Source organism: Notamacropus eugenii, chromosome 2 (assembly GCF_028372415.1).
Source record: "Notamacropus eugenii isolate mMacEug1 chromosome 2, mMacEug1.pri_v2, whole genome shotgun sequence".
NCBI classification, from domain to species: Eukaryota; Metazoa; Chordata; class Mammalia; order Diprotodontia; family Macropodidae; genus Notamacropus; species Notamacropus eugenii.
The window spans coordinates 485,750,968-485,772,668 of record NC_092873.1 but is presented as its reverse complement, the minus strand read 5'-3'; the positions used below and the strand labels follow the sequence as shown (position 1 = coordinate 485,772,668).

General features: G+C 45.4%; 7 non-coding genes across 7 annotated transcripts; 4 read left to right on the top strand and 3 right to left on the bottom strand.

Moving 5' to 3' along the window:
- The first annotated feature begins 90 nt into the window (after positions 1–90).
- Positions 91–162, top strand: TRNAE-UUC (transfer RNA glutamic acid (anticodon UUC)). The gene has a single exon. It is a non-coding gene; the product is annotated as a tRNA-Glu (tRNA).
- A 512-nt stretch (positions 163–674) lies between these two features.
- Positions 675–745, bottom strand: TRNAG-GCC (transfer RNA glycine (anticodon GCC)). Its single transcript has one exon. It is a non-coding gene; the product is annotated as a tRNA-Gly (tRNA).
- Positions 746–2,715: 1,970 nt separating this feature from the next.
- On the top strand, positions 2,716–2,787 carry TRNAD-GUC (transfer RNA aspartic acid (anticodon GUC)). The gene has a single exon. It is a non-coding gene; the product is annotated as a tRNA-Asp (tRNA).
- A 3,426-nt stretch (positions 2,788–6,213) lies between these two features.
- TRNAK-CUU (transfer RNA lysine (anticodon CUU)) lies at positions 6,214–6,285 on the top strand. Its single transcript has one exon. It is a non-coding gene; the product is annotated as a tRNA-Lys (tRNA).
- A 993-nt stretch (positions 6,286–7,278) lies between these two features.
- On the bottom strand, positions 7,279–7,361 carry TRNAL-CAG (transfer RNA leucine (anticodon CAG)). The gene has a single exon. It is a non-coding gene; the product is annotated as a tRNA-Leu (tRNA).
- Positions 7,362–11,094: 3,733 nt separating this feature from the next.
- On the top strand, positions 11,095–11,166 carry TRNAE-UUC (transfer RNA glutamic acid (anticodon UUC)). The gene has a single exon. It is a non-coding gene; the product is annotated as a tRNA-Glu (tRNA).
- A 463-nt stretch (positions 11,167–11,629) lies between these two features.
- Positions 11,630–11,700, bottom strand: TRNAG-GCC (transfer RNA glycine (anticodon GCC)). Its single transcript has one exon. It is a non-coding gene; the product is annotated as a tRNA-Gly (tRNA).
- Between the last annotated feature and the right edge of the window lie 10,001 nt (positions 11,701–21,701).

The window sequence follows — 21,701 nt, the reverse complement described above, 5'->3', positions numbered from 1 at the left end:
AAAGGATTCCCAGAAGCTGAAGAGAATAAGGAAAGGTTACAGCCGGAGAATATTGTGCTGAGCTAGGAAGGAAGTAAACTGTTCGTGTGTTCCCTGGTGGTCTAGTGGCTAGGATTCGGCGCTTTCACCGCCGCGGCCCGGGTTCGATTCCCGGTCAGGGAATGTTTTATTTTATGCTCATTCTTTCGCTCTTTTCTGTCCAGTTCCCAATGAAAATGGTCCCTGCACTCTGCTCCTTTGCTGTATTGCTTCGTATCCCCTGGCCCAGTCGCCAAGTGGAAATTCTGAGTAGAGTGGAGTTCATCCAAAACGTCCTTTCCACTCTCCGGGACTGTCTCGTCTGGAAATCTTGGTGAGGATGGCTGGAAGAAAAGCTGAATGGGCACCATCAAATTTCCAAGAGGCCATGGCTTTTGGATGTCTTAATGTCTTTAATATAGTTTTGCATATGGATTTGTATATATAGGGAGTAGTTTTCCTCTCTTGAGAGCACAGACTTTCTCGGGCTTTCTCAAATTAGTTAATGATGGGCTTGTAAGTAACGGTGGAGGGCCAAGGTGGGGAATGGTGTTACAGAAAAGTCAATAAGCTCCAGCTTGAGGAAGGCAAGCGTCTTGCTGGGTGAAGTCCAAAATCGAGCTGAATTCATCCACGTTGTGCTAATATCTTTGATCTGCATGGGCCGGGAATCGAACCCGGGCCTCCCGCGTGGCAGGCGAGAATTCTACCACTGAACCACCCATGCGCAGAATGACTTTGGTTTTCTCCATATCTCTGATCTCGATGAGCACACGGAACGTTCTGGTGGGACAGACCCAGCGCTCCATATTTGACGAAATATACCCTCACCGTTACCTAGAATTTTCCTAGGCTTCCTCGCCATCCACCATCCTACTCTTTCCTCCTCTTCACTTTCGACTTTCTCCTCCTCCACCCTCACTTCTTCCCTCATCTCACCTCCCCCTCCTGCTGGCTGCTGTTGCTACTCGTTCTCATCCAGGAGAGGCCTTTGATGTCTTAAGGGTAAATGGCTGAAGTTTAGTTGGTGGAAAGGGTCGAGGGAGGTGTGATGTCTAAGTGTGCATTTCTCTTCCAATCTACCATTTGGCAAAATTCCAACTTGGTCCCCAGATGGAGCTCACTTCTCCACGTACCTCTAATACCCACGATCACCATTAGAGGAAGGCTAGAGGATTGGAGAAAAGAGAGTGGAGTCACGAGTCAGAGAAGATAGAGCTCTCGTCCTTGCTGATAAGACCCTTGTAACCATATTGGAAAATAAAAAATATTTATCAGGAGCAAAATTCGAACCGACACCTCCAGAGAAGAGTGACCAGAGCGCAGGGTCTTAGACTGCTTGACCATTCTGAGAGAGTAACATCAAGCTTCCTCTCTTTTAAGGACGGCAGCCTTAAAAACAAAAGCTCAAGACCTCTTGGTTCTGTAAACTCATCCCCTTCCAAAATGCCATCCTCTTTCACATGCCAGCAGCAGTGTCCAAACAAGTCCACATGTCCTTCTACGCAGTGCTGGTCCCCCTCAGCTCTCGGTTCAGACATAAGCCCTCCTGAGAGGCCCTAACACCTGCACCACAACCATTCTTACCTAGCCCAATCCCTCTTGTGTCTCCGGGTCCCGGAGCCGCCACTGGCGTGACATTCCCCAACTGCGTCTGCGAGGCCCTTCTTTGAGGAACGCACGCAGCTTAACCACAGAGAACTGAGAGCCATTTCCAGTCTACCTGATCTATATCTTGCTACTAGACCTATACGGCTCCAGAGGAGAAAGTGAGACTGATGACTTTGCACTGTCCTCTCTCACTTAAATCCATTTCTTTGCAAGTCGTGACATCACCTTCTTGATGTCATGGTCCTCTTCGAAAACAAAGCACAAACAACACAGCAACAAAACCCCCGAAGCCATCATACTAGGGCCACACTCTTTCCAACGAGAAGGTCCCCTGTGTCTGCCAGGGATGAATGCAGGAAGAGACAGGTGACATCTAGGCGCCCGCGGAGTAGGCTATAGCGGAAAACCTCAGAACAGGAAAAAACTGGAGACCTGCTCTTATGCCGCCTCCAGTCTCCTAGGGAAAATTTGACTTTACCTTTTACACATTCCTCCTCCTCCTCTCCCCTTCCCATTTCACCTCCCCTAGGAACGCCCCCTTGATCCAGAGCAATGGCCAGCCTCCTAAAAGTTATCAAGAAAGGACAAGGGGTATTACCCTAGCATCTCTTAACTTATAAAAAAAAAAAAAGTAAGGGCTCTATGTTAATACTATCGGCTATTTGTTGAATTTTATTTCACTCATTCAAAAACGTCATCCTGAGAAGGGGTCCGTAGGCTGCTGGATTTTCAGAGGGGTCAAACACACCAACGTACACGTCTACACAGCTGACGCACACGTCTAAGTTGAAGAATTCCTTCCTTTGGAGAGGAGTCTTTTTAATTCCGGAAAATAATGGACTTGCTGGAGATAAATGACTCAAGATTTGATGGCTACGGAGGTGGTTCGGGGAGTGGAGTGAGAGAGCGAGAGGAATTTGAACCGGGCAGTGGAGATAGAGAAGGGGAAGTGGCATTTATGGTTTGTGACCCTCCGGAAACAGAAGTCTAAGAAACCCCAATCAGAGGCTTGCTGGGAAGAGGAGAGTGTATCCAGTCAACAATCTGAAAAAATGCCTCTCTCTCTCCCTCTCTCTCTTGCCACCTTCCTCGTTAGTATAGTGGTGAGTATCCCCGCCTGTCACGCGGGAGACCGGGGTTCAATTCCCCGACGGGGAGGATCTATTTTCTTTTACACACACCTATGATTGTGTTCTCTCGGTTCAAGCTCACCCCAATCCCCAATTTATTACGTGTCTCCCAGCCTGTCTCTTAGCCATTCGACAATCTTTCTTTTTCCTTTTTTGCTGAATCTTTCTTTAAATCTTGCGTTCACAACTTGTAGGTTTCCATCACTGAAAATTCTTGGGTCCTCTTCTCCGGCCTATCCTGTTTCACTTGTGGATCTCATACACTTCCATGAATTTAATTACGTCTCTATGATGAAGATTCTCAAATATACCCTTCCTGCCTCAATCTCTCTTCTTATCTCCAATTGTGCATTTCCAACTGCCTTTCAGAGGTTTCAAGCTGGATATTTATAGATACTTGACACTCAGTACGTCCAAAACAGAACTCATTGTGAAATGGACGGACCTAGACAAGCACAGGCAAGAGTCAATTGAGAATTTGGGAGCGTCTTTATTAGCCAGCGGCTGTCCACAAAGGAGGCAGCCCCGAAAAAGGAGTGTGAGTGCCTTTTAAGCATCTTAGCACTTCTCGGTACAGCCTTGCGGTTCCAATAGCACACATTTTTCACAAAACAGTTTTGACAGCGGTTCCTAGGTGCTGCTAGGCAAGGGGTCACAACAGAGAGGGGGGCCCAAGCAGCTGCCAGGCAAAGGGGTACAACAGAGAGTGGCTACTAGGCAAAGGGGCACAACAGAAAGTGGCTACTAGGCCCAACCCTACCTAGAAACTCAACAGACATTTCTCAACCCAGGGGCTGGGGGGGGGATAATATCCACTTCAATTGTATTTTCCCCTAAATCTTCCGATCTCCTTCCCTTTCACTGTAAAGAGTAACAGCATCCTTCCAGTCCTTCAGGCTAGAAATCTAGGGGTCATCCTGGATAGCTCACTATCTCCTCCTCCCCGACTCCCCTCCGCCCCATTAAATCTATTGCCAAAGCCTGTAGATTTCACCTTTGCAACATACTTCGAATATGCTCCCTTCTTTCCTCTTACTGGGCCACCATTCTAATGTAGGCCCCCATGGCCTCATGCCTGGCTTCTTGCAATAGCCTGCCTTAAGTCTCTCCCTACTCCAATTCATTCTGCATTCATGCCACCACCACCCCCTCCCCAAACTCAATAAACTCCGGTTGGCTTACCCATTGCCTCTAGAATTAAAACCCGCCATGACCTAGTTCCGTCCTATCTTTCCAGTCTTCTTACACCTTACTCCGCAACACGTACTCTTCACGTACCAGTGACCCTGGTTTTGGTTATTCCACTAACAAGACTGGTGGGTTCAGGCTGGCCTACTGGCGGGGATGTATCCTGAGCTCCCAATCCCACAGCCTTGGGCAGCCTTGAACCACTTAGCAGTCGTGAAACGCTGCCGAGGATGGTCCCCTGCGAGCGAGGAGCCGAGACAACTGGGTGATGGGATACGTGGCTGAGTTCGAGCAGTACCAGGCGGTCTCTCTGGAAGAAGTGGCAGGAGCTCTGTGTGGGCTGAAGGTTTCAGGCAAGGAAAGCGGTTGCCGTGGAGCCAAGATATCTGGACCTGCTTCCGCTAGTATGTCGAGCGAGCGGGCGACCAGGTTAGGGAATACAGCTGCCGGCAGGACTCTCGTGCTGGCCCCAGATCAACGGATAACAGCTGGGACTCTCACTAGACCTTGGCAGGAGAGAAGAACGGGCATCTGCCTTGGTGGCATAGCTGCCTTCCCAACGGTTGACCTGGGCTAGATTCCTGGCCAAAGCAGTTTTCTACAATGCTCTTTTATCTCGCCACACCACCGACCTGGACACAGTCACAAATGACCATCTTTCATTCACCCACCACACCCCCCCCCCCGATTTATCACCTCCTTGGGGCCTCTAGGCATGTTCCCCAGTTTGAACTTAGGAGCGGCTCTCTACCTCTATCCTGTCGTATCCTCCGGATCTTTCCAATTCTTAGATGCTGGGTCTCGAGCTCAAAACAAAACAAAACAAATAAAACACCTCACCTTCAGGTCACGTCACGTCTCATCATGTCACTTCAGTCTCCTTTATTTCAACTGAACGACAATGGAGCACCTAATGCGTGCGATGTCTTGGGGCTCCTTTAGGCCAGCGCATCTTTGGTAGGCAAATGAGAAAAGAGCCCCTGCCTTCACTCCGTCGGAGCATTTATCCTGGAGAAGACCGACAATGGGATAAAATTTGTCCTCACACACTCCAAAGCTTCTAGATCTCACTCATTAGGAAATTTCCTCCAAAGATGGAGATCAAACTGAAGCCAGGTCCGTCCTCTGGCTTTCCTTTCTATCTTTCAGTAGGACTTAGGGTCTCCGTTGCAGAGACCTCCCAGCAGCCTAATATGTCTAGGCTTGAAGTGATATGGGGCTGCATCAGGTTGGTGTCTGTGTTGCAGAGAAAGAAAAGAGCTCTTGGAGAAATGTTAGAAAGGTAGAAATGACTGGAATCGATAATTTATTGACTGTGGATAGGGTAGGGGGAGTAGGTGCAGAGTGGAGTCTAGGATGATTCTACCAACTTGGGTGCCTGGGAAAGTAAAGAAAGGGTTTGGGGCATGGTGAGTTTAGGATGTCTATGGGACTTTTATTTCGAGGATGTCTAATAGGAAGTTGGAGAATGAAGGTCAGCAGAGAGATTGGCGCTATACAAGTAAATCTGAGAGTCATTTGCACAGGGATGATAATGGAAGAAGTCTTGGGGTTTTCTGCAGCCGGACAGGACATGGTCTTTGCCTATGTTCCTCACACCCCTCCCCTTCGTTGTACATGTTCCAGAATGAAGAAAGGACTTGAAGGGGGATTCTCTCACAGTTGTGCATGTGCAGGAGAATAAGAGTTCTTCCTTCTAGGGTTCAGGACCCAACCAAGCTCTTTCTGAGTTACTCCTGCCATATAAATGGAGTTGATACTGACAGGGAAAGAAAAGAAAAGAAAAAGGTATCCAGAGCAGAGTCAAACCGATTGTTACTAAGCCCAAGGAAGAGGCCGTCCAAAGGCACCCATGTATCTACAGATGCTCTAAAGAGAGAAAACAGCATGCCATAAGAAGAGAGAGGCAACTAAAGCGAACCAATGAATGAAATGTGTAATGCGGAAACAGAAAGGGTGGAATGAGAAGAGGTTCAGGAAAGATGGAAGAGGGGGTAGAGGTTTGGAATTCACATTCTCGTGTGCCTATAGGTGCTTTGTTCAAATGAGGCCAGAGGCTAGTAGCATTTAGGGGAATGGGCCGGCTTGTGGAAAAGTGACAGCGGGACAGCGGGGTAATGGGCATCAGTCCACTTCGGAAGGTAAATGGTCCAGGGGAGAGGCCAGACATGGATCCATTGGGTCTCCAGAGGAACCTGAAGAGGACATGGGAGAGATAAAGGCCCGTCTTATGCTAGCCGAGGAAGGGAGACTAGAGAGTATGTACTCCCTGGTGGTCTAGTGGTTAGGATTCGGCGCTCTTACCGCCGCGGCCCGGGTTCGATTCCCGGTCAGGGAACGTTGTTTTATACAAGTGGCCGCCCACCTCAAGGAGAGCGCGTAAACCTTCTCAGAAGTCTTCACGACGTTAGGATGGACACCTCCTGTAGCCGCCGCTTGGTTTTCGTTTGCTCTATTGCTTCTGGGCGTGTGGCCACGTATCAAGTGAGTGAGGAAAGCCAGACCCGAGGCTCCTTTCAGTCCTTCCAAGTTGTCCCGCGGGCAAACTGTAAGGAATAAGAGGTCAAGGACAGGTTCCCTACGAAGAAGGTAAGGCAGAACCCAGTGGGCAAGAACAACTTTTGCCGGAAGCCTGGTCCCTTAAGTGCCAAGGAAGGAGGTCTTTCCCCAGTCTCCCACCCCCGTTTTCATGATTATAGAACCAAGGGCTTCTCTTGGCCTCTCCGAAAGGTAGGAGCTTGTCTGGGGGATGGGGGAGAGTGTAGAGAGAGGGGATGATGATCATGAACAGGAAATGACCTCCTTTCCAGAGATGCAAAACTTTGGCAGGGGACACTTTCAGGAGAGCATTTGTACTAAGAAGACAGTGAACTCATCTTTAGGTATGGTCGAGCCAGGAATTGAACCTGGACCTCCCGCGTGGCAGGGAAGGATTCTACCACTGAACCATCCATGCGGTAACCTAGACCATCTACGTCTCTGATCTTCATGAGATTTCTAAGAGGTCATGCTCCGAGCCCCAAACTTTCCTCTTCTTCTTCCACCTAATTAAATACAACTATATTACTGGGGAATTTTCATAAGGCCCACCTTCCATCTGTGTGCTTCTCTTCCAATCTACCTACCCTCTCATGAAACTCCAATTTGATCCTGAGGTGAGGCATGGTTCAGCCACATACCCTTCATTCATTCACACGCACGTGGATGCTTGGTCTTATGGACAGTGAGTTGGAGAGAAAGGACCGGTGCCCGTGGAGTGAGAGGTCTGAGCAAGTCACTCCCACTTCCTTGAGGCAGCTACTGGACTGTTTTGGGAGGCAAAAAAGCAAGCTGTCAGGAGTGGGATTCGAACCCACGCCTCCAGGGGAGACTGCGACCTGAACGCAGCGCCTTAGACCGCTCGGCCATCCTGACTCTGCTCCTAGGGCGGCCCCTCCCTTCCCCTTGTCAAAACCAGTCACAGAGCAACCGCAAGACTATATTTTCCAGCTCACTTCACCTACCTTCATTTCTAACACAGCATTTCTAACTTCTTGCTCTGACACCAGCACTAAGAAAGTTCATCCTTCCACACACGTAGCGTACCTTCCCTCCCGCCCGCCTCTCCAGGCCAACTCAAACATTCTCAAAGACCCACTACAAACAACGCTCACCTGGCCCGATCCCTCCTGTGCCTCCCGTCCCGGCAAAGCCTCTGCCCTGCCTCCCCGACACCCCGCTGCCCCTGTCTCGAGAACACAAGCAGCTCAGCCCCGAGCCCATTCTTTCTAGGGACGCCCTCTTTCAAACGAGCAAATCCTCAGCACCTAATGAGAGAGCCAAGCAATTGCTCTCCCGACGCTGGAGCCAGGGTTAAAAGGTGGGGAACGATTCAGAGAACGAAAGAACTGGAGACCTGCTGTCACGCAGCGTCCAGTGTCTTGGGGAAAACAGCGCTTCTCTAGCAAACAGGGCACAAAGTCGGAGAGCCTAGCCGTGACCAGGGCACACAGGAGAATGGGTGTGCAAGTACCACATAGACTGTGCGGCCCGTGAAGCAAAGCTTAGATCCGGAGGGGCCTAGAAGTACGGAGAGGATGTCCACCCGAGGAACCAGTGGTGGGGGAGAACATTCCAAAAAGGACTGACGGGTAAGGATGGAGTTGGCACCGAAAAGGAACCAGCCCAACATTGCAGTGGAAGTGAAAAGCGTCCAGGAGGGAAGAGACCCCCTCAAAGGAGCAGAGGATGCGGTCCTCGAGCAATCTGCTGCCCTCTCTTCTCTCCTCTCCACCCATCTACACATAGCCCATCAACCTCCAGGCGTAGCTTCCTCACACGACCACTGTTTCTCAGCTACACCTCCCCACCCACCTGCTTCGATCCCCTATCTTTTCCTCCTCCTTTCTCCTCCCCCCATTTCATGTCCCTCTGGGCCTCCCACTCCATCAAGTGTTCACTGCCCATTTTCTAGAAGATATCAAGAAAGGACAGGGTTTTTACTCGAGTACCTGAGTTAGGTTAATTTTTTTAAAGACATATTGATGTCTCTATTTCATTAACGTTGATTTCTATGTTAATTTATTTGGATTTCATTTTCCACATTCAAAAATGTTATCTTTAGAAGCAATCCATAGACTGCTAGAGACTTTCAGAGGGGTCAAACACAGACACACATACATACATTCATTTGTACATACCTAAGTTTAAGAATTCCTTTCTTTGGAGAGCAGTCTCCAATTCTGAAAAACCATGAACATCTTGGACGACAACAGAAGAAAAGTGTGAAGGCTGGGGATGTGGCTCGCAAGGTGAAGGAGAGTGAAAGGTTTTTGGAGGTGGGCAGAAGAGGTAGGAAAGGAGGAAGGGGCCTTTCTGATTTATGAAGCTCAGAAGATCTAGGAAATCCTAAAACAAAGATTAGCAGGGAAGAGGGAAATGTGTGCCCAGGCCGGGGGCTATGGACAACTGTAAGTAAACTGGCACTTTTCTCACTAGCACAGTGGTCAGTATCCCTGCCGTCACTCAGGAGACCTGGGTTGGATTCCCAGAAGGGGAGGATGGTGTGCATTTTTTGCATGCCTTATGCTGCTTCTTTCTCTGCTCGCGCCCCAGCCCCCGCCATTAAAGTCTCTCTCCCAAAGATGCCTTTGTGGCACTAGGAGACCCAGAGCCAAACGCATCGCTTTCCTGGAATCCTTGCCCAACACAAGCTTTCTGGAGGCTGTTCTCTGTAACTTTGGTACCTCCATAGGCTCCCGCTGCGGGCCCTTCTCCAACGGTAGGCCCCCAAAATCTCCTTTTAACTCCTTGTAGTCACTACTGCTGGGTCTCTCTCTTGCCCAACCCTTAGCCTACGACCGAAAAGGAAGCCGGGACAGGAGCTAGGATTCTGTGCCCGACCTTAGCAGAGGAAGCCCATGATTAGTTTTGGGCACGCCTACTTGAGCTACCAAGAGGTCGGAAGCTACAAAGACCTGGAAGGTCAGGAGCCTATTATCAAGGTCTGGACTCCCCAACTTCAGGTTTCCCAGAAGTTCAGCCCACTGTCCACTCTCCGAAAGCACGTGCTTTTGCCTACACGCAACCAACATCCCCAGAACTCACAGTACCACTCACGAAAATATGCTCCAAAACCACCTGATCACAAAGTGGGCACAAGGGAACTCATGTCAAGGTCAAGTGGAGGACAACCGACGGTTCCAGTAGGGCCGTGAGCTATTGAAACAGAATGAGCGGGAGACAAGAGAGATGGCAACCCAACCTGAGGGCAGGGTTCTTGTGATGGCCCCAGATGGAAGAGCAGCCAGGAAACGGTAGGTAGGATCTCTTGGAGTAGACAGAAGGGTTTACTTAAGGTGTTGGTGGTATAGTGATGAGTATAGCTGCATTCCAAACTAGTTGACCCGGGTTCGATTCCCGGCCAACACAACTGACCTTTTTTTCAGCGCTCTGTTCTGTGAAGAACCTAGGATGACTAGATACTAGTCTGGGTTCATAGGATATTGGTGGTACCCTATACGAGGAGGGAAAGGTGAGTCTAAGATGTCCATAGGACTTCTACCTCAAGGATTTCTAATAGGAAGTTGGAGATGAGAGACTGGAGGACGGGAGAAAGGTTAGAGCTATGTAAGTAAACCGGAGAGCCAGTCACACAGGAATGATAAATGAAGGAAGAGGTCCCCCACTCTTAGGGGTTTGTGCTGTGGGACAGGACACTCGTTTCTGCCTACTTTCCTTCTCTCCCTGCCCCCTCCCAATAAAGTTTGGGTTTGTAGGCGTTGCATATACTCCAGTGTAAGGCAGAATTTGGAGGATTTGGAGGTGAGCTGTTGAGCATATCCAGGAAAGCAAGACTGCAGTCTGAATATGCAAAAGCCTCCCTCTCCTTCTAGGGTTCATGGTAAGTTCCTTCGGAGTTACACGAGTTGCTGTTATTCAACCATTTTTCAGTCGTCTGCCTTTTTGTGACCCATTTGGGATTTTCTTGGCAGAGATACAGGAGTGGTTTGCCATTTCCTTCTCGACCTCATTTTACAGATGAGGAAACTGGGGCAAAGTTAAGTGAGTTGCTCAGGATCACGCAGTAAGTATCTGAGATCAGAATTGAAGTCAGGAAAACAAGTCTTTTCGGATTCCAGGCCCGGCATTCTATCCAGTGCTCTACCCAGCTGAAAACAGAAGAGATAGAAACAGGAAGCCAGAGCAGATACAAACGGATTGTTATTAAAGCCCAAGGAAAAGTCTTCGCGAAGGCACAAGTGTTCTCGGAGGCTCTGAAGAGGGGAAGGACATGGTACAAGAGCAAAGGCGCAACTGAGGCGATCCTAGGAATTAAAGTTGAAAGGGCAACACGCAACAATGTGAGGAGACAAGCCAGGAAAGATGGCCGAGTGGGTAGAGATTTGGGTTTTGAATCCTTATCAGGTAGGTTCTTTGTTCAGAAGAGAAAAACCGGTGTTAGCATTTAAGGGAATGGGCTAGCCTGTGAGAGAGAGGCAGAAGGATACGTGACCCTCGATTGGTTTTATTGGTTTTGCGGTGAGAGTGATCCAAGGGTGGGCTAGACGCGTCCAATAGTTCTTCAATAAAAGCCGAGTACAGTAGCTGAAGGTGGCAGAAGTCGTGTCTTAAGCTAAATGAAGAAGATAGGCCACGTAACAACCGGTCCCTGGTGGTCTAGTGGCTAGGATTCGGCGCTTTCACCGCCGCGGCCCGGGTTCGATTCCCGGTCAGGGAAAGAGTTTTTGCTTGACCGTTACCGAGGAGAAAATCAAAGCATATTCACCCTGCGTGGGCCCTGGACAATTTGTGAAGAAGTGTGTTCTCTCTCGGCCCCGCCATCAAGTTGGGAGGCCAAGAGAAATCCAGAAAGGAGTGCCGAACGTCACATACCTGCTCCTGGCTCCCTTGTACTGTCTGGTTTTCACTTTCTGGTGGGCCGGGGGCGTGAGGGCTGGAGGCCAGGGAGATAGCCAACTTTTTGCCAGAGAACTAGCAAATTGGGCGCCCTGGAAGTCATTTTTGCACCAGTTATGGATTTCTGGGGATCAGGCCAACAACGGAGCTCCCACCTGAGCTTCCTTTAGTGGGCACTGGGAGAGATATAGATCGGAGGTCCAAGGATGAAGGTGCTGAAGACGTACTATGCTACCCGGGGCGGTCAGAGGCTGGAGGAGAATTGCGCTTTTAAAAATTAGGATTGCATGGGCCGGGAATCGAACCCGGGCCTCCCGCGTGGCAGGCGAGAATTCTACCACTGAACCACCCATGCTCTTATTACGATCCCCGCCCCCTCTAGCTCTAATCTTATTGAACGTTCGGAGTTTTCTGGTGGATCCTCTTCTGCGGTCCCAATTTCACCCAGGCTCTAGTCTCAGCTGGGCAGAGCAGCCCCTGACTTGGTAGAGCTCTCAGTCACCAGTCTTCGATCCCAAGTACTCTCTCTTGCAGATGACTCGCAGTCTACACCCCCCAAACTCTCAGCGCCCCTCACACGCAAACACTCGCAGATACAACCCGACCAGAAAGTGGGTGCAAAAGAACTCCATGGCAGGGGTGAAGGGTGGGCTGTGGAGGATTGGGGCAGGGTCCACTGGACTCAAAAACCGTGGCAACCCAACCCACAGGGCCTCGGGCTGATTCGGGCTCGGTCGTGGGCTTAGGGCTAAGACTGTGGTGGGGAACCTGCAGCTTCGAGGTGACCCTCTGGGTCCTCAAGTGCGGCCCCTTGACTGATGTGAAGTTTAGGTTCAGTCAGAGGGCCGCTCTTGAGGATCTAGAAGGCAACTTGTGGCCTCGAAGCCGCAGGTTCCCCAGCCCTGCTATAAGAGATCCGAGTTTGCTCCGTCCCTGGGGCAAGTTCTTCGTCTAGAGATCGACCGCTCCTGTCAAAATGATCTACCTGCCTAGTATTCTACCAGTCGTCCAACCTTTACATCTCTTAATCATATATGACTTTTCACTCTCTTTCCTTTTTTACATTCAATTCATTACCAGATGTTATTGAATATTTTTAAATTGAATTTCTCTCTGGATTATTTTTATGTTATCTTTCCCTGTTTCTTTTGGGATGCCAGTAATTCGAGTCCTCATTACCTCTTACTAGGACTAATGTAATAGTTGTTTTGTTTTGATTTTTCGCTAGTCTCTACATTTATTTCTTGCTTTTCAATTCTTATAGCTCTTTAACCAAAATAAATTTCCCACTTCTCGTTTGTATTACTTTTAAATTTTTATTTTACCCCAACTTATCTGTTTAATTTTATTTTCTTAAAGGGGTAGAGAGAATCCTCTGTTTAGACCTCGTGCAAAGCTAAAATCGGAAAGAGGTGAAACACAGATAGTGAAACGTAAAGGAACCCTTTCGGAGTTATGGATATATTTCTTACCCTGGACAGATCCTGATGGTTGAATAGTTTAATTGCATATGAAAAGGTTTTCAAGAACCATGAATTTGTTCCAAGACAAAGACAACTCTAGTACCTTTGTCCCTGACTGCTCTTCTTAAGATGGCAAAAGGAACTTGATGGTGAGATCCTTCTGGGAGGAACCAACTCTGGACAAGAAGCTAAAGGATAGGAGAAACTAGACTTCCCTCATCTCCTGCTTGGAGTTGATAAATCTCAGAACCAAGACTCAGGGCCTCAGAGAGAAGTGGATTCTATCTCTCTTAGGTTAATGGTCACTGCCCTGGACCAAAGAGGAGTAGCCCTTAAGCTAAAAAGAGAAAAATAACAACCAGTTAAACTAAAGGCTACAGGCTTGAGGTGGAAGAGACTGCTGCAACCCATTGAAGGGCAAATCCAGGGAATCTCATTTCAGTTCAGCTAAAATATGTCCCATGGTAAATACTCTGCACTGGATTAACAGCAGCAGCCCTGTGGCTTAATGATCTTTACTAGTAAAAGCTAACAGTGATTCACTATCCAGTGACTTTTGCACAAATCCAGCAATAGGTGATCTTCCTGCCTCATTCCATCATCAGCTGCAATCCAGCTGCTGAGCAATGGGACTAAAGGAACCCACCAAACCTACTGAGGAGTCAGATTAGCAATCAAATAACCCAGCCCAGTAGCAGGCAAATCTATCTAGCCAAACCCGGTTAAGCTACCCATCCATCAGAGATGAAATTTAAACCCAGCCTACCAATGTACTCAGTCACACCCTCCCAGGAAACTTCATAAAGGCCTTCAGGAGAAAGAAAGAAAGAACCCCAAGGTTCTGTAAGAAATGCTTTGTAACTACTGTTCTTACTAAGCCATTTTTTGTAGATACCTTGACTAAAACCTGAGTCTACTAGTAATTGGAATCATATCAGTAGGAAATCAAAGTTAGGAGTCTAGCCACCTACAAGTTTGCTCCTAGAATCTAAGGTAGTGGCAGTCCCTCAGAGGATTCAACTTGCTAGTGACAGAGTGGATTAGGGGGAATCAACACATAGTAGGTTCATATTTGACATTTCAAGTCTTATGCAATGTTTCTAAATAAGCTTTCCAGTCTTATTTCACATTATTTCACCAGTCTTCTTATTCCACTTCATAAAAAAGACTTTCTATTGTGGACTTTGAATGCAACCTTTTGTTGAGTTGAATAATTCTGATCTTAAAGTCAAAATCTTAAAGTAAATTAAAAAGTATTATTAAGTGTCTATGTGGCAGGCACCATGCTAAGCACTAGAAAACAAGGAAAAACACAAGGAAAAAACATAGTCCTTGTTCTCAAGGAGTTCACAGTGTAATGAGAGGTAGAGTGGGGGGGGAGATATAAACAACTATTCAGAAACAGCTATATACAGGATAAATTGGGGATAATTAACCGAGGGAAGTACTAGTACTGAGGGAAATTTGAAAAAGCTTCCTGCAAAAGGGGGTATTTTAGTTAGAACTTGAAGGTAGTGGGGGGGAGGCAGGAGGAAATGGTGATGAGGAGGTTGAGGAACATTGTCCTCACCTGTTTTGTATCCACTTGTCTTTTCTGAATGGGCCTGTGTTTGTGAGAGGTGAGGGAGAATAGAGAGGGGAGAGTTAGTCCTTTAATACTGAAACAAAATTTTTCATCTCAAACTTAAACATAATTGAAAATTAAGTAAATCCTAATGCTTAACTGAATTTAGTAGGCCTTTTGTATAATTTGTTTAATTGGTCATTGTTCAAGACTAAATAGCCAATATGGGAATTTCATGTTAGAACAAGATGTATTAAAAAAAGCTAACAATTTTTGTTATATGATTAGTTACCTTGTACAAATAATTCACTATTGTTTCAATCCCACTAATTTATAATACCTGGTCCTGGAGTGCTTTAAGCTTTAGGCTACAGACTATTATGATGTAATATCACAAAAGTGTCTTTGACCTGTTTGCCTTTGCCATTTGATAAGCTCTCTAATTTTTATTTATATTGGTGATGGATTATAGGCTCTGGGAACCCACTTGAACTCTCCTTGAATCTTCTCATTTGCTGTAGGTCCAACTGAGGCCATAAGCTTTTCATTATCTTTTTCCAATTTCCAATTGCCTCTGGCTGCTTTCCCACCCTTGTTCCATCAAGATCATCCTTAGATTCCTTCTCAAGACCCTCCCTAGACCCCTTCTCCCAGAGTACTAGACTACTTCTGGGTCCCTCCCACAGTCTTTCTGCATATAAGTTCCATCTTGCCTCCATGAAGGTACTCAGATTCAATCTAACTCAGATTCAATCTAGCTCAGATTCCATCTGGCTCACTTGTCAATACAAGTGTCACAAATGGTGAGGCTTCTTAAAACTTAACCCAATATGGTGGATCTTTAATAAACTTTGTTTTTTTCTGGCTAAAAGAAGACTTGAGTCAAATTCATTCAGGCAGGACCTGGGATGTTGGTATTTTGTGGTTCCAAGCATCTCAAACCTCAACATTGGTAATATTAACCTTGTAGTTGTAACATCAAGCACACTGACACATCCAGGATGGCCTGCTAGCACAGGTTCTTAGATCTGCTTTTCTAAAAGGAAAGCAACCTTTGAGGGATCAATAATCTTTAATCACATATACCAAGAGAGAAAATACAAGCAGAGAAATAAAGACCAACAGACAGAGCTTCTAACTGTCTGACCATAAGCAATATATACATCACAGATCAACAGACAGATCCAACAGTCTGACCATTACATACACACATAGTTAGTTACCAGAGAGAGAAAGCACCAACATTTGGGTTTTCAAAGTGGGGGAAGGAGGGAAGGCTCTATCCTTAATGACTACTCAGAGTCTCATCTAGCACAAAAACCTTTCAAAGAGTAAACCCCAAAGCAAAACCTCACCTCAGAGTATATATGCACTTTTCAAAACTGGAGGGCATCATGACTCTCAAGACCCAGTGCCTAGTTAACAAAAGATGTGAAAGCCTTCAAGCAAGAAAACTTCCCTATAAACAAACTTTCCCTTTAAACAAGTTCCTCACTTGTGGGCTCCACTTGAGGCCTATTAAGGGATGGGGGAAGATCTTTAACTCACATTAACATAAATTCTATTAACATCGCAGTAGTGTATAGAAATTGATGGGGTGCAGGCTTTGGGAGCCCCCTTGAACTCTCCTTGAATCTTTCCACTTGATCTGGCATTCACCTGAGGCCATAAGTCTTTCATTATCTCTTTGTCTAATTGCCTCCTGCTGTTTCCTACCCTTGATCCCATCAAAATCCTATTCTCTTGGGTCTGACTTCTAGTCACCCCAGTTCCACCAAGATTCTCCTTAGACTCCTCCTCAAGACCCTTCCTAAACCCCTCCTTCCATCGGCCCATACTACTTGGCCAATCCTACATCCCTCCAACAATCTTTCCGTATATAAGATCCTTCTTACCTCCATGAAGGTGCTCAGATTCAATCTAGTTCAATCTGGCCCACTTATTAATACAAGTGTCACAATTGGTGAGGCTTCTTAGGGGGCAACCCAATATGGCAGATCTTTATAAACTTTGCTTTTCTCTTTGGCTAAAAGAATGCTTATGTCAAATTCATTCAGATAGGACCCAGGGTGTCAGAATTTTGGGGTCCCAAATACACCAAACCTCAACAGAAATGTCTAATACTTTCTAGAACTCTATCATCTCCATAAAAATATACCAACTCCAGACTTTTTGTATTTATGCATAATATTTTGTTGATAGAAAGGGATCTCTATAAGGCAAACATCCTTCAAACAAGTGCTTAATATAACAGATAAATATCGTTTCTTATAGAGCTGATCACTAAAAACAACTGTGAGTAACTCAGTTTATTCACTTTAACAGTAAGAGTGTGGCTGGTACAACAACCTCCCTATAATGAACTGCCCTCTCTCTGACTCCATTGTACCTTTGCTTTGGCCCAAAGCAAAGGTTTTAGCATTTTTTCTTTCCCTTAATGGGAGTGCTGGAAGAGAAAAAAATCAATATTTTTGAAAATTTTAAAATTTTGAAAAAAGTAAAATAAAATACAAGTTGTTTTTGTTTTGTAATGTGAACAAGGTCAGGGGCAAGACAGATGAACCACAGACACACTGTTGTTGCGGTTTCATCATGTATTGTGGTGGAATCATCTCAAAGAATTCAATCAGACCACCTCTAATTCAAATATAGGCATTTATTAAGGCTGATGCCTTTCATGAAGTCAGCTAAGTTCCAAGAGGAACCAGCAATGTCAGAGAAAGTAAGATGGATTTTTATAGGGTAAAGATATAATTTCATAACAAAAATTATGAATATTAAAAAGGCAGGAAAGGTTGGTTAAGGGATTGATAATGGAGGAGGGGTCCTAACCACTGTGGAATTGCACATGTAATTACCCACAATGCAAACAGAATAACTTATTGGGGGGTAAATATGTATAATAATGATATTTTATAATAACTTTTACTATTACTGTGCAAGTACGTACTTAGGGAAAGTCCCTTCTATTGTTCTGGGGTCCACATCCTGCTTGGGCATCCTGGTAGTGTTGGTTTCTGCTGGCTATTGTGGTTCTCTCTAAGACTAGATGGATGTGGCTATGGTTGAGTGCATGGTCACACCTGCTATATCTGTGGGAAATATGAGGAATGGGTCTGGGGGCAGTACCCATGGCTGGGATTCAATTACATGGACATACCTACTGTTCAGTGAGAAACATGAGTTCATGGACACACCTGTTATTCTAGTGAACAGTGAGGCCTATATAAAGAAGTTAGGCTATCTTGATTTTTCATGTTGCACCCCCAGCCCTGTCCTCAACTTTCCTGACTCCTGAAACACAAAGCACAGTCCTATCTTTTAGGGCAGGGTTACAAGAGACAGCCAACCTGAAGAACATTTCCTATTACTTGCACCAGTAACAGACTTTTCCAATCAAAGAATACCACAGTCCTTATTTCTACCCTGTAAACCCTCAGCAAGAGCTCTGTCCAATCCAGAGGTACCCTATGCCCAATTCACCTCTTACTGGAATGGAAACATATATAAGCTTTTTCATTTTGTTCCTTTGGGGAGTCTCCACAAGTTTGTGGGTTTCCCTTGCTAGTGAACTCAATGAACTTTCATTAGTTCCTAAATTTTTGCTTTGTGTTTTAGTCTTGGTATTGGTTCTGGTTCTTGTTTATGGTAGGCACCAGAAATTTAACCCATAATTGTTTGGAATTCATGGATAAAGAGTAGAAGGGAAAGACAGAGCAGTTGACAAAATGTGAATTCTGTAATGGTGACTATGGAAGAAAAAGGCAAAGGAAATTGGGCATTACAGGCAGGAAGGGTGTCTGAACCTAGGAAGTCAAATAGATTTAGGGAACTTCTCATTCCTAAAAAAGAAAATTAAGGAGAGCAGTCTCTCTAGATGGAGCATAGCAATCAGGCAAGATTAGAAAAGAGTGAATGTCCTGGGGCCAGAGGCAAAAAGGATCCCCTGGGCTGGAAGCCCCCAAAACTTAGTGAATTTCAGTGAGGCCTCCATACTGCAGCCTTTACAATGGAAAGTTGACATGTAGCCTATGCTCCAGCTAACCCATCCTCATTATTGTTCCAGGACCTAGTCAGGCCCTTTTGTGCCTCTGGCACTTTTGCAAAAAGCCCTTTTCCATGCCTAAAGTACCCTGTCCCCACGATTGTGCCTGCTGAAATACTACTTTTCCAAGTCTCTGTACAGATCTCATCTCCACAGTCTTCCCTGAACTTCTCTCCTTGAACCACAAGTAAATAGTCCCTATTATATACTCTCAGGACACTTTCTCTTTCCTATGTACTTAATTCTTAATGGTTTTACTTTGAGCAAGGGTTATTTGTGAATGTCTCTCTTCCCTTACTAATGTAGAAGCATATAAAAATCTACCCTTTTGCTTTCTCTAGAAATATGAAGAAATAATATTTCTCAGGTCTTAAAAAAAAGAATCCCTTTTCAGTTTTCCTTGTTTGGAGGTGGATTACATCTAAAACAAAAGGACTTCCTTAGAGAATGTTTTAAGATTAGTAAGGACAAGGTTTAAAAAAATAACTCTTGGTTGGGGTATTTAAATGTGTGAATGAAGCATTCATTAACTAATTACTATGTGCAAAGAATGGTTCTAAAACCTGGAGAAACAAATAGAAAACTAAAACAGTCCCTGTCTTCCAGGAGTTTATATTCCAATGGAGGAGGTGGCCCCTATAATCCATTTAAGAATATCTATCCCCTGAATTGGTGTTGGGTCCAGCACTTCTCTAGAGAGAAAGGATGAAGATATTGATCAAAGAGAGACGGTCACTTTGTTTATTCCAGGAGAATACTTGAGGAAAATGGAATTGTGTATTGTTAACCCCAAAATTGTATTGTAAAATATTTTTCCTTGTTCAAGAGTCCTATAAACATTACCTAAAAGCATCTTGGAGTCTGGGGGGAATGAGGGAATTATGCCAGTTTGGACATACTTCTCTCCATTCTAGGAGTGGATTGGATATTAGATGAAGGTTAAATTAAATATTTTTTCCTAATACACTTGTGTCTAAAATGCACAGCACAGTACTTTGTGTGTGTGTGTGTGTCCTTCAACACTAAACTGCAAACTTTGTATAGACAGTATATATATATATATATATATATATATATGTTTTAATCTTTGAATCACCAGCACCTAGTAGAGGATTTGGAAGAGTATTTAGCAAATGTTTCTTGAGCTGCACTGAATTGATGTCCACATGGCAAGAATTTTAACTCTGAATCCAACAAGTTGAGAATTTTGCAGCTGTTTTGTTTTTTGTTTTTGTTTGTTTTTTTTTGCCTAAACTTGGTCCTCCAGCTCCTTTGAATGGTGGTAATGTTTATAGTAGATGACCTTTTCCAGTCATAACCTGAGAGGATCTTGGTATCCATGTCCTCTGGGCTTCCAAACTACCTAATGCTTCGTCTCATCTTTTAATCACCTTTCCATTTTCATCTCTTTCCCTGCTTTCCTTCTTCCTTCCTCCCACTCTCACCCAAGGAACAGGGTGAGTATAGATAAGGACTATTAATAGATATTTATATAGCCTACTAAGAAAAAAAATCACTGAACAGATATAACTTACTTAATTACACAAGTTCTCTTAATTTTGAAATCCAGTGACCTTTCCTTAGTTCTTTTTTTTTGAGCTCTCTGTAGCTTTTGACACAGATAACCATTTTGACAATTACCCATCTTTCTCCCTTCCCTGTTTTTCTCAGCCTGTCTAATCTCTTTTGCTTCCCTGTCTCCCATAATCTGTCCTAATTCCTTTTGATCTTTGTTCTGATGCTTATATTGGCTGCCAGAATTCAATTAGCGTCTCTTACAGATAACTCGCGAATCAACAGGTGAATCTTCATTTTTCACCTGAGCTCCGTATTGTCAGCCTCTCAACTCACCTATCTTCCTACCTTCTCTGTTTCAATTGAGGGCACTGCCGTTCTCGTCTCCTTCATTGTATTCCCTGTCTTCAGTCTTTCTCTTCTCCAGTCCATCTTCCACATAACTTTTTACACATAACAATCTTTTTAAAGTACAGGTCTCACCCTAGGACTCTCTTGATTCTGAAACTTCTGTTGCTCCCTAGTGCCTCTAGGATAAAATACCAAATCCTCTTTGTCATTTAGAGCCAGTAACTTTTCTATTGCACAACTTAGTTCCAACTAGTTTCTCTGAACTGACATTTCATTTTACAACTTCTTGGGCACTCTGGTCCAAACAGACCTGCCTGATATATATTCTACCCAGTATTCCACCTTCTGCAGTCATGTTTTTGCACAACTATCTTCTATTCCTGGAATTCTCTCACTTCTCCTCTCTGCTCCTCCTAATTCCTTTATTTACTGGTGATGTCTGACTTTCTGTGATCACATTTGGGGTTTTCTTGGCAAAGATACTGGAGTGGTTTGCCTTTCCTTCTCCAACTCATTTTATAGATGAGGAAACCGAGGCAAACGCAGATGACGCGGTTTGCTCAGCTAGTAAATGTCTGAGGCCAGTTTTGAACTCCTGAACATAAATCTTCCCTATTCCAGGCCCGACCTTCTATTCATAATGCCTTTACTGAACCTGCTCCACCCGCATCCACCCTGCCGCTGCCCATCTTGTTCGTGTTCTCTTAACTTGGAATAAATAAACTTTGTATATGTTTTATATTTATTCGTGTTACTGTCCCCCTAGTAGAATATATACTCCTTAAGAAGGGATTGCTTCCATTAGGGTCTTTCCATCTCTAGTTCTGGCATAATTCACTTGGCACTTAGGTGCTTAGTAAATAATGATCTAATTGAATCTAATAAGAAACCGGGTGAGGGGTGGTGGTGATGAGGAGGGCAGGAGTGGGGGCCGGGAGGACAGGCAGGTCTGGTTTCAGCGATCCGCGGACTCTTCCACTCCCTCCTCGGAGTGTTGGACCCAGGGCACTTGGGGGACATCCAGGAGCAACTTCGAGAGAAGGGGTGGAAAATGGTTTCGCAGAAGCCCCTTTTTGGTGGGTTTCTGGCCCCGTCTCTGCTGATCCGCACCCTCGGCTGGATATTTTCCCAAAGCTGGAGCGTTGAGGATGTCTCTGGAAGAAGCAGATTGCTTTCCTCTTGTCTATCCACTCTCTCCACTCCCTAGCAGTGGGGTACGGTGAGTGGAGAACAGGAGGGTAAGTCTGAGTTTGGAAACTTTTGCTGCTAGGAATCACAGCGTAGTTCATCCAGACAGTCTAAATACTTGTAAAAGAAAAACAACCTGAATCTTCCCTTTTCCTTTTCCCCACCTAGAATTATTCAGTTCCCTACCTAGAATTACTCGTCTAAGGAATTCGAAAGTACTTCTCTCGTCT